Consider the following 13,716-nt stretch of genomic DNA (forward strand, 5'->3'; position numbering starts at 1 on the left):
TTCACCCTCACACTCTTTTCCTCTTCTTCCTCCTCGCTTTCTTCCCTTCTTCTTTTTTTCTCCTGTTTCTTTTTCTTCACCTGTCTTCTTTCTTCCTCAGAAGAATCCATCTCTTCCTCTAAGAATCCCTCTCTTCTTCTGAAGAATTCCTCTTTTCTTCTGACTCCTCTTGTTTCGTTTTTGGGCAATCTGGAGACCAATGTCCTTTTTCTTTACAATAATAACAGGTATCTTGACTTTTGTCTTTTTTAGCCCCTGTTTTTGTTCTTTTTTGACGGTCTGGACACTCTGAAGACCAATGCCCTTTCTTCTGACAGATATAGCAAGTATCTTGACTTTTATCTCGAAAGGAAGGAGAGTAGTCTGTGGGCTGGTCTGAAGAGAATTTTCTAATGACCCCTCGCAAAGGTCTGACGAAACGTTCGATTTGGTTAGTCTCTTCCATCGTTGTGTTCGGCTTGAGAGTGAAATGAATAGTGAAACGACAAGACACACACCCTCTTATATACGTTGGTCTGCTATGACTATAAATTAGTCTATGGTGTTTAAACTTGAGTCATTTGACGTTTTGCACTCAAGATAAAACGATCCCATTCATTCGAGAAGAAAGAAGAAGAAGAAGAAGAAAGTAAGAGGCAGAAACGTGATCTATCGCCTCGTACCAGGGCTGAAATCTTGGCACAAATTCATGCCAGTGATTTTGAAGAGGACATGAGTGAACCTGAATTTGAAACCTCTAAACCAAGTTCACCACCCTTAGTCAACCCTGAAAAATACTATTCCATTCGAGAGACGGAAAAGCGCTCCTCTAGAAAATTTAGAACTACGGCTTACAAATTTAAAGTTTAAAGATTTCAAGGCTGAAGTGCCGTTAGAGAAAGCAGAAGTGTTCATCACTGGGGTGTGGGATTCTTTGCTCACTGCACTCAAGCACAATGTCAACCCAAAGAAGACGATCGCTTGAGACTTTCCATACAACACGACGGTTTGAAATCCCCTGTTTGGATCGAGTTTAGCACCCCTGCAGAATTGACCGCTTCCAAAGTCATGGACAAGATTCAACACGTACAACAATCTAATGATCAGTTTGACATCACCGATGGTAAAGTCACACTGGACATGACCCACGTCTCTCCTCCTCAAGGAACTGGATGCAAAAAGATGTTATTGGTGAACGACCTTCGCAGCACCAAAAAGAGTCTCGTCCAAATTAACAACCCTCAAGACCAGATGTGCTTAGCCCGAGCCATCGTGGTGGGACGAACCTATGCCAACAAGAACGACACGGTAGAATGGAAAAGAACCTGGAAAACTATTCAACGATCCGATCTAGCCAAACAACGAAATGAAGCAGAACTCCTGTTACAACAAGCCGGACTGTCCAAAGACACACCTGTGGCTTTCCTGAGATGCAAAAATTGCAAGATGCCCTAGCTCCACGATACACCTTGAAAGTGCACCCTCAAGAAGTGCGCTAACCTCTGTTGTTTCGAGGGCAAGATTTTAAGGACGGAAAATACATTCATGTTTATTATCACGATGACCATTTCGATACCATTACCAGTATCACCGGATTCCTGGGATACGGTTATTACTGTGAGAAATGTGATTATGGTTATAACAATCGAGAGCAACACAAGCATTGTGGAATGAAATGCCCAGGATGTTTGGCCTCTCCACCCTGTCTGAGCGAAGAACCAGTGCCTTGTTCAACTTGTCTGCGCACGTTTGTCAGCCCTACGTGTTACCAACAACATTTGAAAACACAAGGTTCACAGAAGAAATGTGCTTGTCAACTCCTGAGATTGTGCCCTACGTGTAGACAAGGCATACGTACCAACAGTACCAAGGCACACGTATGTCGAGGAAAGAAAAAATGTCACATTTGTCACCACATCGTGGACTTGGAACACCAATGCTACGTGCAAAAATACCAACCCCCACCAGAGAAAGAGGACGGTCACAAGAAGAAAGGCAATTTCATCATTTTCGATTTCGAATGCATGCAAGAGACCGGGTTTCACATTCCTAATTTTTGCGTGGCTCATCGAGCGTGCGAGAAGTGCATTCAAGAACCTATCTTCAGTCATTGCCCTCACTGCAGCAAGATTCCTGGAGGGCGTGAAAAAATCTTTCGAGGACCGAACACGTTAGCCGATTTTGCCCAATGGGTCTTAGATCCCGTCGACAAGACGTGGAGCCAAGAGGACATCGAACGTTACGGAGATTGTCATCGTCATGCCACAGTGATGGCTCACAATTTCTCCGGATACGATGGACAGTTTCTTCTCAGATACTATACGGAACAAGGCACCGAGCGTCCTAAAGTGACTTTGAACGGAGCCAAAATCATTTTCATGCAAGTGGGACAAGTACAGTTTAAAGATTCGATGAGCTATTTGGCCATGCCTTTGAGTCGAATGCCTAAAACGTTTGGAATGACAGAAATGGCTAAAGGGTACTTTCCTCACTTTTTCAATACGGAAGCCAATCAACACGCCGTTCTACCCCATTTACCTGAGGCTCACTATTACGACCCCGACAACATGCGTACCGAACAACGAGAAACTTTCTACGCTTGGTACCAAGCTCACGCCTCGGACCCTTTCGACTTTCAGGAAGAAATGCTAAAGTATTGTCGTTCCGACGTGGACATTTTACGACGTTGCTGTGGAAAATTTCGAGAACTGTTCATGGAACACGGAGGGGTCGATCCTTTGAAAGAAGCTTGCACCATTGCCAAAGCGTGTTCCTTAGTGTATCGACAACGATTCATGCCTGAAAACACCGTGGCTGTCATCAGTCCTCAAACGACCCACTATGTCAAACGTCAATACTCGGTCAAAGCCCTACGTTGGTTACATTACTTGTGCGACAAGGAAGACAAGTGGATTCAGCATGCCCGCAACGGAGGGGGTGAAAAGACCATCGGAACGTATTCGGTCGATGGCTGGGACTTAGAAAACCCCAAGATCGTGTACGAGTTTAACGGTTGCTTATTTCACGGATGTCCCGTCTGTTACCCTGACCGTGGCACTAAAAATCAGTTTTTGCAACGAACCATGGAAGACTTGTACCAGGACACTTGTCAGCGACGCCTAAAGTTGGAACAGGAAGGATACCAAGTGGTGGAAATGTGGGAACACGAGTACGATTACCGTATGAAAACCGATCCCGAGTTTAAACGCCTCGTGGAAAGTTACCAGTTCATGGACCCGCTGAACCCGAGGGATAGTTTGTACGGAGGAAGGACCAATGCCAGCTGTTTGCTGTACCAAGCCGACGAAGAGAAAGGAGAAGAAATCAAATACTTGGACGTGTGTTCGCAGTATCCCTACGTGTGCAAATATTGTCGCTTTCCTGTAGGGCACCCGCAATTGCTGACGGAACACATCGACCTGAAAAACATTCGACAATACAAAGGCTTGATCAAGTGTAAAGTTTTACCTCCCACGAACCTATACCATCCCGTCTTACCTCACCATTGTCAAGGCAAACTGATGTTTCCCTTGTGTCGTACTTGTGCCGAAACGTGCAACCAAGACCAACCTTGTCAGCACAGCCAGGAAGAAAGGGCCTTGACGGGAACCTGGGTCAGCGTAGAATTGTTCAAAGCTCTGGACATGGGATACCAACTGTTAGAAGTGTACGAAATTTGCCACTTTCCCAAGACACAACAATACCACAAGGGTGATCCCAGTCAGAAAGGCATTTTCGCTGACTACGTGGATGCCTTTTTGAAACTGAAGCAAGAAGCCAGATGCTATCCTTCCTGGTGTCACACTCCCGAAGACCAAATACAATTCAAAGAGAAATACTACGAACAAGAAGGCATCACTTTAGACCACATCGAGAAAAACGAAGGCAGGCGATCGTTTGCCAAAGTGATGTTAAATTGCTTGTGGGGTAAAATGGCACAACGACCGTGTTTACCCAAGACGGAATATTTGACAGAACCTTCCCGCTACTTCCAGATGATTCACGACAAAACCAAACACATGAAACACGTGGACGTCGTTCGAGAGAATTTGATCTTGGTCAATTACGAAGAAGATCTGGACTTTGTACAAGACGACCCTTTTGGAAATGTCATCATTGCGGCTTACATGACAGCTCATGCTCGCTTAAAATTGTACGAAGCTTTAGAACTGTTAGAAGAACGCGTCCTGTACTTTGACACGGACAGTTGCATTTACATCCATCACCTGAGTTAACAGCACCCTGACATCGAAGGAGACCGTTTAGGAGCCTGGACAGACGAACATCCCGACGACAAGATTCTATGTTTCGTCAGTGGCGGTCCCAAAAATTACGGCTACGAATACCGGGACAAACAAGGAGAAGTGCACACGACGTGCAAAGTGAAAGGACTGACTCTGAATTATCGTACCAGTCGAGTTGTCAATTTTGGGGTATTGAAAGAAGCCTTGCAATCGGGAGAGGATGGAAACTTTAAAGTGACCACCTATCAACCGAACAAGATTGTACGTTTACCCACTCACCACATCGTCAGTCGGCCCTTGGAAAAAGTCTATCAAATCGTGTACCAGAAGCGAGTGCGACTTCCCAATCATTTCATCTTACCATATGGACACGTTGGTATAAAACATTGGTTGTAAGAGGATAGTTACCCCAGAAAGATGACTTCGCCACAGCAAGAATCGAGTGAGAAACCCGATGAGAACTCCAAGTTCAAACCCTACCATTTTCCAGTCTTCTTACCTGACTATTGTGATTGTGCCCGTCGATTGGACACGTTTCAGAAATGGCCTACGGATAGGGAAGGATTACCTTCTTCGCATGTTTTAGCTAGAACAGGATTTGTCTACTTGGGACCTGAGTCAGGATTGGGATACGAGGTACAGTGTTTCGCTTGCGGACTGAAGTTACGAATGGATCTATGTATCTATAAAGATTCAGCTATTCTGGAACATACTCGATGGTCTCCGCACTGCCCTTACCTTTCTATGGCCTTTCCACCCATCACACTACGTTACAATGTTGACGGTACCTTAGAGACGGTACCTTCCAGAACAGGACATAAAAAACGTAAAAAAGGAAAGATGTACAAGCTGGAGACTGCATTGCGACTAGTATAAAAAGGGGCTATGGTCAAGATCGATAGTTCATTGTGACTACCAAGACCGAGCGAACAAGATGAATACTTTGAAAGAGACATCGTTCCAGTTTGGGGATTGTAAAAAAGTTGTATCTTCCTCTAGTGTGACTAATACTGGATGGATAAGACCCAGGCATTGCGACGGAAAATGTCCGGAAGGAAACTGCGATTGTCCATGTGGTTACCATTGTAATTGCGTAACGGAGTTTGCAGACGAGTGCGATTGTGAGCCTTGCGATGGGTACGATGCTGTACGTTGTGACCTGAGCGATGCCGTAAAGCATCATGGGAACTTTAGTGTCCCTACCCCTATCATGGAAAGTGATGCTGTGCGTGTCAAACCTGTGGGATGCGAAAGTGATGCCGCTCGTCCTCTTGGACATTTTACTGGGTTTCGTTTTAAAGGGGAATGTTCACCTTCACGTCTACCCCCCTACGGATGTCATCCAGCCCTGAGCAAACTCCTACCCATGTCATTCAACCTTCATCGAAACGAACCTGTGAAAGATGAATATTCGTTTCCTGTGCGTTTGTCGGAATACTGCGACTTTGAAAATCGTCTTCAATCGTTCAAAGGAAAATGGCCTAAGTATCTGGGAGGACCGACCCCCGAAGAATTAGCCAGAGCCGGATTTTTCTACTTTGGCGAAGGAGATAAAGTCAAGTGCTTCAGTTGCGGTGTGTCACTTCACCACTGGGAACCGCAAGATTCGGCCTACGTTGAACATGCTCGATGGTCACCGAATTGTCATTACTTACCCTTAGTGGGACCGAGATATTGAAGTAACTTACCATGGCGTTGACGAAGAAGAAACCAGATTGGTTAGGAGTCAAATGTTGGACATCACCGAGACCAGTATTTAAACTTCATTTCAAAAACGATATTGAATCATTACCTAAAGAACTGCAAGAGAAGATTTACAAGGAAGTTTGGCAGGGGTTTGCCAGAGTGAAATCTCAATCTGTCACTGTAGAACTTTTGTGTCGAGAAATTCATAAGAGGAAAGTGAAAAAAGTCAACCAGTGTGTTAGATTTCTTTGGGTCAAGGGTACATTCATCCTATTATATCGCTTTAGACCGTTTACATCAAAAGAGTTCAGTGACATTCTTGGACGTTACCCTGAATGGCAGTGGTCAGAAATTACTCACTATGTGGATTACTTTTGTGAATTGTACGGACTGACCTATTCATGAATACTTTACAAGAGAACATTCGTGCTTTGCCTGTGGAGTTGATAGAACGCATTTACCGAGAGCTGGTTAAAATACAAGTGAAACGTAAAGAACAATTCCATCCGTTACGTCACCGGTGTTTGAACCACTGGTACCTGAAGGCTATACAAGGATTGATTCAATTGAAAGTGTTCCATCGGACAGACATTGATCAACGATCCTCTAGTTTTAAAAAGGATTGGTTTGGTATGGACGATTGTAGGTACATCATTGTAAACGTACTGCATCGAATTCCAGAGGAAGAGTTAACGAATTACCAACATCTTGAACACAATGTCAACTTGGTGAAAGAGGAAACTTCTGAACGAATTGTAATGTGTAGATTAGTGACTAAACGATTTAAATTCGACACTGAAGTAAAACCATGTTTGTGCAAACAGTACATTTCTTGTGTCAGACCAAAGAAGAGGATTTAGTATGACCTATTCATGGATACTTTGCTAGAGAACATTCGTGCTTTGCCTGTGGAGTTGAGAGAACGCATTTACCGAGAACTGATCAAAATACAAGTGAAACGCAAACTCAAAGTGATTCATCCGTTTTTAAATTATGCTCTGTTCCAAAGTACAAGAAGACTGATTATGAGTGGATATTACATAGGCACAAAGTTAAACGAGGCTATTGGACACCACCCAACGATTCCAAAAACAGTGTATATACTTATGGATACGTTACAAGAGAACATTTTGGGCTTGCCTGAGGAGTTGAGAGAAAGGATTTACCGAGAGCTGGTGAAAATACCAGTGAAACGTAAAGAACAATTGCATCCGTTACGTCACCAGATCTTTAACCACTGGTACCTGAATGGTATAAGAGGACTGATTCGTCAGAAATTTTTTCAGTGGTCAGACATTGTTGAACACTTTCAGTGTATGAATGATGATGATGGACCAGACGTTCGTAATTTTGGTTACTTCGAGATTCACTTACTGCAACGTATTGAGGAAGACGAGTTAAAGGATTACCAACATTTGTTACATGGAATCTGCTTAGAAAAAGACGAAACATCTAGACAAACTCTGACGTTTCAGTTACAGTATGTAACATTAAAATTCCCTACTGGAGAACGAACATGTTTGGTTAGAAATTACCTTTATTGCTTCCGAAACAAAGACACTATAAAATCAAGTTGCCATGCCACGGATTATGTCACATATCATTCAACAGATTCCGTGGAAGGTACTCAATGACCATATTCAAACCGTGGATCATTATCATCAATTATTACAAGAATTTTATCCATTGAATTTGGGACGACAAGTTGTGTGTGTCTTAGTGACTTGTTTTCTGGGATTTCGTTTACCAGCCGATTCTTTGTGGACTCTTTACGATCAGTACTTACCATACCACCATGGCCTTAAATGGTCACGAAAAACTCCTTTTGCTCAAAGCCTTGCGTTTTCATCTGGATACTTCTCGACCTCAACAGGAAAAAAAGATTCGTCAACTTTTAGCTACCCAAGACGTGTATGACGATGTGTGTGTAGCTTGTGACTTACATCCCCATTGGACAGATGTCCGTGCCTGGAAAGAATGGGGTTTTGAGGCTTGGACCCAAGAAGTGGCCCAGTATGCACGAGAGTTATTCAAGGAAAAAAGTTACTTTTCAACCCGTGTTAGTGACGGTGCCAGAAGAACCCGTCACCCAGGACGGGACTGTCGTGGACAGGCCTGAAAGACCCTTTCGGGAGGACACTTGTGTGACCTTATCCCCTACTATAGAACTGGTTAGAACATTACCCAAAACGTGTTGTTGTACAGACACTTGTGTTTATTCCACGTTCATAGTTATCATGTGCCTTTTATCCTTGTACTTAAGCCTTTGGCTTTTATGTATTTTTGTCTTTCGTATTCATGTTGAAAAAAAAAACATTCAATAAACGTGTTCTGAAAAAAGTATATAAACTCTTGTCTTGTTTGTTTTTCGTGTCACAAGTGACATTTCTCACACAATGGCTACCTCTACTGTTTCTGCTCCCTCTTCCTCTACTGTCAAAGTCATCGACGAACACTTAGATCGTGCCAGTTGGGAGGCTTTGTATCTTCGCCATCCCTTTAACATGCTCATTGCCGGACCTAGCGGTTCAGGCAAAACCGAATTCGTCAAACGTTTGATCGAACATAAACATCATTTGATCGATCGGCCACCTCAACGGATCGTGTGGTGTTACAAAGAGTGGCAATCGGCGTACAGCCTCTTGCGAGAAAGTCAAGGCGATTCCATCGTGTTTGTGGAAGGCATTCCTAAAGAAGACGATGGCATCGTCTCTGACTCCCGTCAAACCCATTTGGTCATTTTCGACGACATGTTAGGAGAAGACGAAGAAGAAATTAAATTGTGGTTTACGCGCAAAGGGCATCACCGTAATGCCAGTGTCGTTTACATCACCCAAAATTTGTTTCAACAAACTAAAGCCCATCGCACCATCAGTCTCAATGCGCTTTACGTGGCCTTGTTTAAAAGCCCTCGAGATAAATCGCAAGTGCAAGTCTTTGCCGAACAGTTAGGAACGCCTTGGCTGACTCAGGCGTACGACGATGCCACTCAAACGCCACACGCCTATTTACTCGTCGATTTGAAACCAACAACCACCGAGGATTTGCGATTTCGTACCCACTTGTTTCACCACTGGTGCCAAGACGGAGGGCCTGTCCTGTACACGTCTCCGTCCTCGACTTCATTTCACTCCCCATAAAAAATCTATAAAAACCTCAGACCCTTTTTCGTCTGTCTCACACACAAAGTCGCTTTGGTTCAACTGGCCGATCCCCGCATCGACACTCAAACCAAAAAACAAATCATTTTGAAACCTGGTGGGAGCGGTACTCTAGGAGGGGTCATCATTCGCTCTCTCTTAAGATGGGATCCTAATGCCCCCAAAGTTATCCCCAAGACAAAAGTCCAACGAAGCCCCAAGAAGAAAAAGAAAAAGACCAGATCCCCAAGGAGAACTTCTCCAGTGGCAGGACCCTCCTCTTACCAGACACCACCCCGGAAAAAGAAAAGAAGCCCCCTGAAAAAGAAACAGAAAAAAGTCCCCAGAAAAAGAAAACTAGTCGCAAGAGAGGCACTTCGGCCAGGACGCAACCTTACACTCGCAAACCACGACCTGCCACAGCGGTGACTGCGTCTCCGGCAGCCTCACGTTTATCCACTTCTTTAGACGAAACAGCTTTACCCACTCTGAAAGATTTTAAGACCTTGATGAAAAGTCCAGCACCATCACCAGTACCAGTACCACCAGTACCAGTGACCAAGACAGAAAAAGGAGAAGAAGAAGAAGAAGGGTTTCAAACTCCACCAGAAAAAGCACGCAAGTTAACAGCACCACCTACCTCCAGAATTGGATGGATTAAAAAGATGATGGCCACCCCTTCTTCATCACAAGAGAAAAAGAAAGTGAAGACAGAAGTGAAGACAGAAGTGAAACAAGAACCGATATCCCCCGCTCAGACATCCTCCTCTTCAACACCTATTGCCGGTCGCACACGCAAAGCATTGCAATCCAAGAAAATACCCCAAGAGAAAAAGAGTAGCATCCTCCAAGAGTGGGTGCCTTATTAACACACCAACCAACACAAAAAAATAAGAAATGGAAAAAGTCTTAGCCTGCATTTACTACGATCCCTCTCATCCTGCAGGTTACGCAGGAGTTCAAAAATTGTATCGTGCTGCTAAAACTCGATTGAAAAGTCTCCGTTTACCTCAAGTGCAACGATGGTTACAAGAACAAGCTACCTACACTTTACACAAACCCATTTGACGCAAGTTTGCCAGAAGTCGCACCCGAGTGGAAGGCATCGATCATCAATGGCAAGCCGATTTAGCCGATGTCTCTCATTTGGCCAGCTACAATCGTGGCTACAAATATTTGTTTTGTGTCATCGACGTCTTTTCCAAATTTGCCTGGGTCGTGCCCTTGACTTCCAAATCGAGCAGCGAGTTAGTGCGAGCCCTGCAACAGGTGTTGAAACAAAACGGTCGTCACCCTCTTCGATGGCAAACGGACAAAGGCACCGAATTTCTGAACCAAGCTTTCCAAAAAGAATTAAAGAAACGTGACATTCGTTTCTTTACCACCGAGAATCCCGAAACCAAAGCCAGCATCGTGGAACGTTTTCAACGCACTTTGAAAGAACGCATGTGGAAATATTTTACGCATCACCACACTCTGAAGTACATCGACATCTTGTCGCACTTGGTGCAAGCGTACAACCAATCTTACCATCGAAGCATCGGACGTGCCCCGCAAGACGTGACTCCCGAGAACGAAGTGCTGGTGTTTGAGCATCTGTTCGGTACGTCCCCGACGAGGGCTGTCCTCAAGAAAAGTGGAGAGTTGGCCGTAGGAGATTGGGTGCGCATTGGCAAAACCAAACGCACTTTCGACAAAGGTTACTTACCTAATTGGACAACCGAATTGTTTCGCGTCACTGGACGAGTGCATGGTCGTCATCCTGCCGTCTATAAATTGTAAGACATGAACGGAGAAGTGCTCAAAGGAACGTTTTATTTGCCCGAGTTACAACGTGTCACCAAAAAAGAAGACGACGTGTACGACATCGAAAGCATTCTCGAACGCAGAACCCGTAAAGTAGGCAAACGACGTGTCAAAGAAGTCAAAGTACGTTGGAAAGGATATCCACCCAGTTTTGATTCTTGGATCGACGCTTCGCAAGTCATCGACTGTAAAAAGAAGTGACTATCATGCCCTTTCACACAGCAGACGCAGCTACGTCGACCACTCCTCCTTCACCCAGTTCTTCTGTGCAAGATTTAGAAAAACAACCCTTGTTGGTGTGGTGCGGAGAACGTGTGCCTAAAACGCAAATCGTCTTTTTCTGCCAAATCTTCGTGGTGTATTGTGTCATCGGGGCAGCCATCGCCAACTTGAGTTTGCAACAAGGAGACAAACAACTGTGGACCATTTTATTGAGCAGTTGCATCGGTTACCTGCTTCCTAATCCCTCCCTGAAATTCTCCTCGAACGGGAACCTTGTGTCCAGTGCCAGTGTCAGTCACCACTCCAATAACAATCAGAACCCCATTTTGGGCGGAGACACGCCTCTGACGTCCAGTAATATCCCCTCGGACAGCCACAGAACTCTGGAATTATGAGTCACCAAAACCAATTTTACTTAACCTTACCCAGTGACAGTTCCATGGAGGTGTTTCCCCACAACACGTTGTGCTGTTACACGGCTAAATTACCTCAAGCCATCCCCTTAGATCACGAAGCCCATTGGGAAGTGGCTTTAGTAGAAATCATTCACCCGACCCAAGTCCTCCATGTCCTTCCCAATCAAAATTTTTTTCATATGGAAGTTCATGACAATCAATTGCAAAAGAACTTGAATAATGTCAAATATGATCTCAAAAAATATGATGAAACAACTCGAACGTGGACCTACAAGATTTTGATTCCCCCAGGCTATTATTTTAGTGGTCAACATTTGGTCAGCACCATAAGCTCCAAGTTTAACGCCGTGTTTGGGAAAGCGTTGGAGCTTGCCCAACAAAAAAAGGTCACCATGGAGTACCACAAAGCTGTTCGTCGCTTCTTGATGAAAATTGAGCCGAGTAAAATCGTGTCCATTGTATTTTGTCCTGAATTGTTTGACATGTTGGGCGGTGACATGGAGCTGAGGAAGAAAGTAGAACAAAAAACACAACCCGAATTATCAGTCATTTCTGACAACGATTCTTTTGCCAAGTTTTTTCGTTCCCCGGTAGAACTGAATCAAGGACTGAATTTGATCTTTGTGTATTCCGATGTGGTGGAGTACAACGTGGTGGGACACACCTCCGTGCCGTTACTGCGTGTCATTCCTTTCAAAGTGGATTCTGCCACGAACGCTGACGAGGAAGGTGGAAACACTTACCACGTCCACCGCGAATTTGTCCATCCTCACTATTTGCCCGTCAGCAAGTCGTATTTGGACACGGTCAACATTACTATAAAAGGAGATTTGGGACAAAATATTCCATTCACCAAAGGAAAAGTCACGGTGAAACTCCATTTTCGAAAACGGTTTTCTCACGACTCTTAAGTCATGTATCCAGTGTACCAAGGGGTGGCTAGACAGCGAGGTCACGGTTTAGGAGATATGCTGAAATCGGCCTTTCGTTCGGTGGCTCCGGTGTTGAAACCGATGGTGACACGCGGATTGCACGCCTTGAAAGATGCGGCACTGACGCAAGGCAAAGAATTTCTCCAAAATGTCATCATCGACAAACAAAACCCTAAAGAAGCTTTCATGAGGGCTAGCAAAAATGTCTTGCTACAAACGGGCAAAGACATTTTAGGCCGACGAGACACACCTATAAATGCCCTGCACGCTACCGAGTCAGGCATTCAGCAAGGACAAGGCAGAAAGAGACGACGAAGAAGAAAATACCGTTTCACCAGACTTCAAGCGAGAAAAGCCAAGAAAAGAAGAACCGTTCGAGACTTAGACGTTTTCGATTATTGAGAAAGAACAAAAAAATGATGCACCGAGAGTCTTGCGCTTGTTTCAAGACGGAACTGGATCTGTTTGCCATGCCCCCCACCATGATGACGATGCAAGAATCCCAATGGGTGGAATTTCAGCCCGTCTCCTCTTTGACGGATTCCGTTCGCATCGAGTTTGAAATCAAAGGACAACCCGAAGATTACATCGATCTAAATAGCAGTTACCTGTACTTGAAAGTCAAAGTGAGCAAAACGGACAACAGCAATCCCGGAGCCAATGATAGGGTAGCTCCTGTTAACAATTTCATGCATTCCTTGTTCAGTGAAGTGGACTTGTACTTGAATAACAAACTGGTCAGCAGCAGCATGGATACTTACCCGTATCGTGCCTACCTGGAAAATCTCTTGACGTACGGAAAAGAAGCCAAGAATACTCATCTGGATGCTTGCGTAGTATGGAAACCTGACACGGCCGGTGCAAACACGTTTAACGACACAGCCCTGACAGAAGATGACAATCCTCACAATGTGGGGTTTAACACACGTAGAACTAAAATTCTGCAAGGGCGAAGTTTAGAACTGATGGATCGTTTGCATTTGGACATGTGGTTACAAGAAAAGTATTTGCTGAACGGCGTGGATATCCGCCTGAGACTGAATCGTAGCACTGCCGCTTTCCATTTGATGGCCCATGCCAACGAATACAAAGCTGTTATCCAAGAAGCCAGACTTTACGTACGCCGTGTGGAAGTGTTACCTAAAGTGGGAAACGACATCAGTCAGACGTTGAGCAGAACGACCGCCAAGTATCCCATACGACGCGTGGAAGTGAAAACCTTCACCATTCCTGTTGGACAGCGATCCATGATCGAAGATCATCTGTTCCAAGGACAGTTACCTAAGCGTTT

This window comes from Sinohyriopsis cumingii, chromosome 4 (genome assembly GCF_028554795.1).
Source record: "Sinohyriopsis cumingii isolate HCF-2022 chromosome 4, ASM2855479v2, whole genome shotgun sequence".
Classification (NCBI taxonomy): Eukaryota; Metazoa; Mollusca; class Bivalvia; order Unionida; family Unionidae; genus Sinohyriopsis; species Sinohyriopsis cumingii.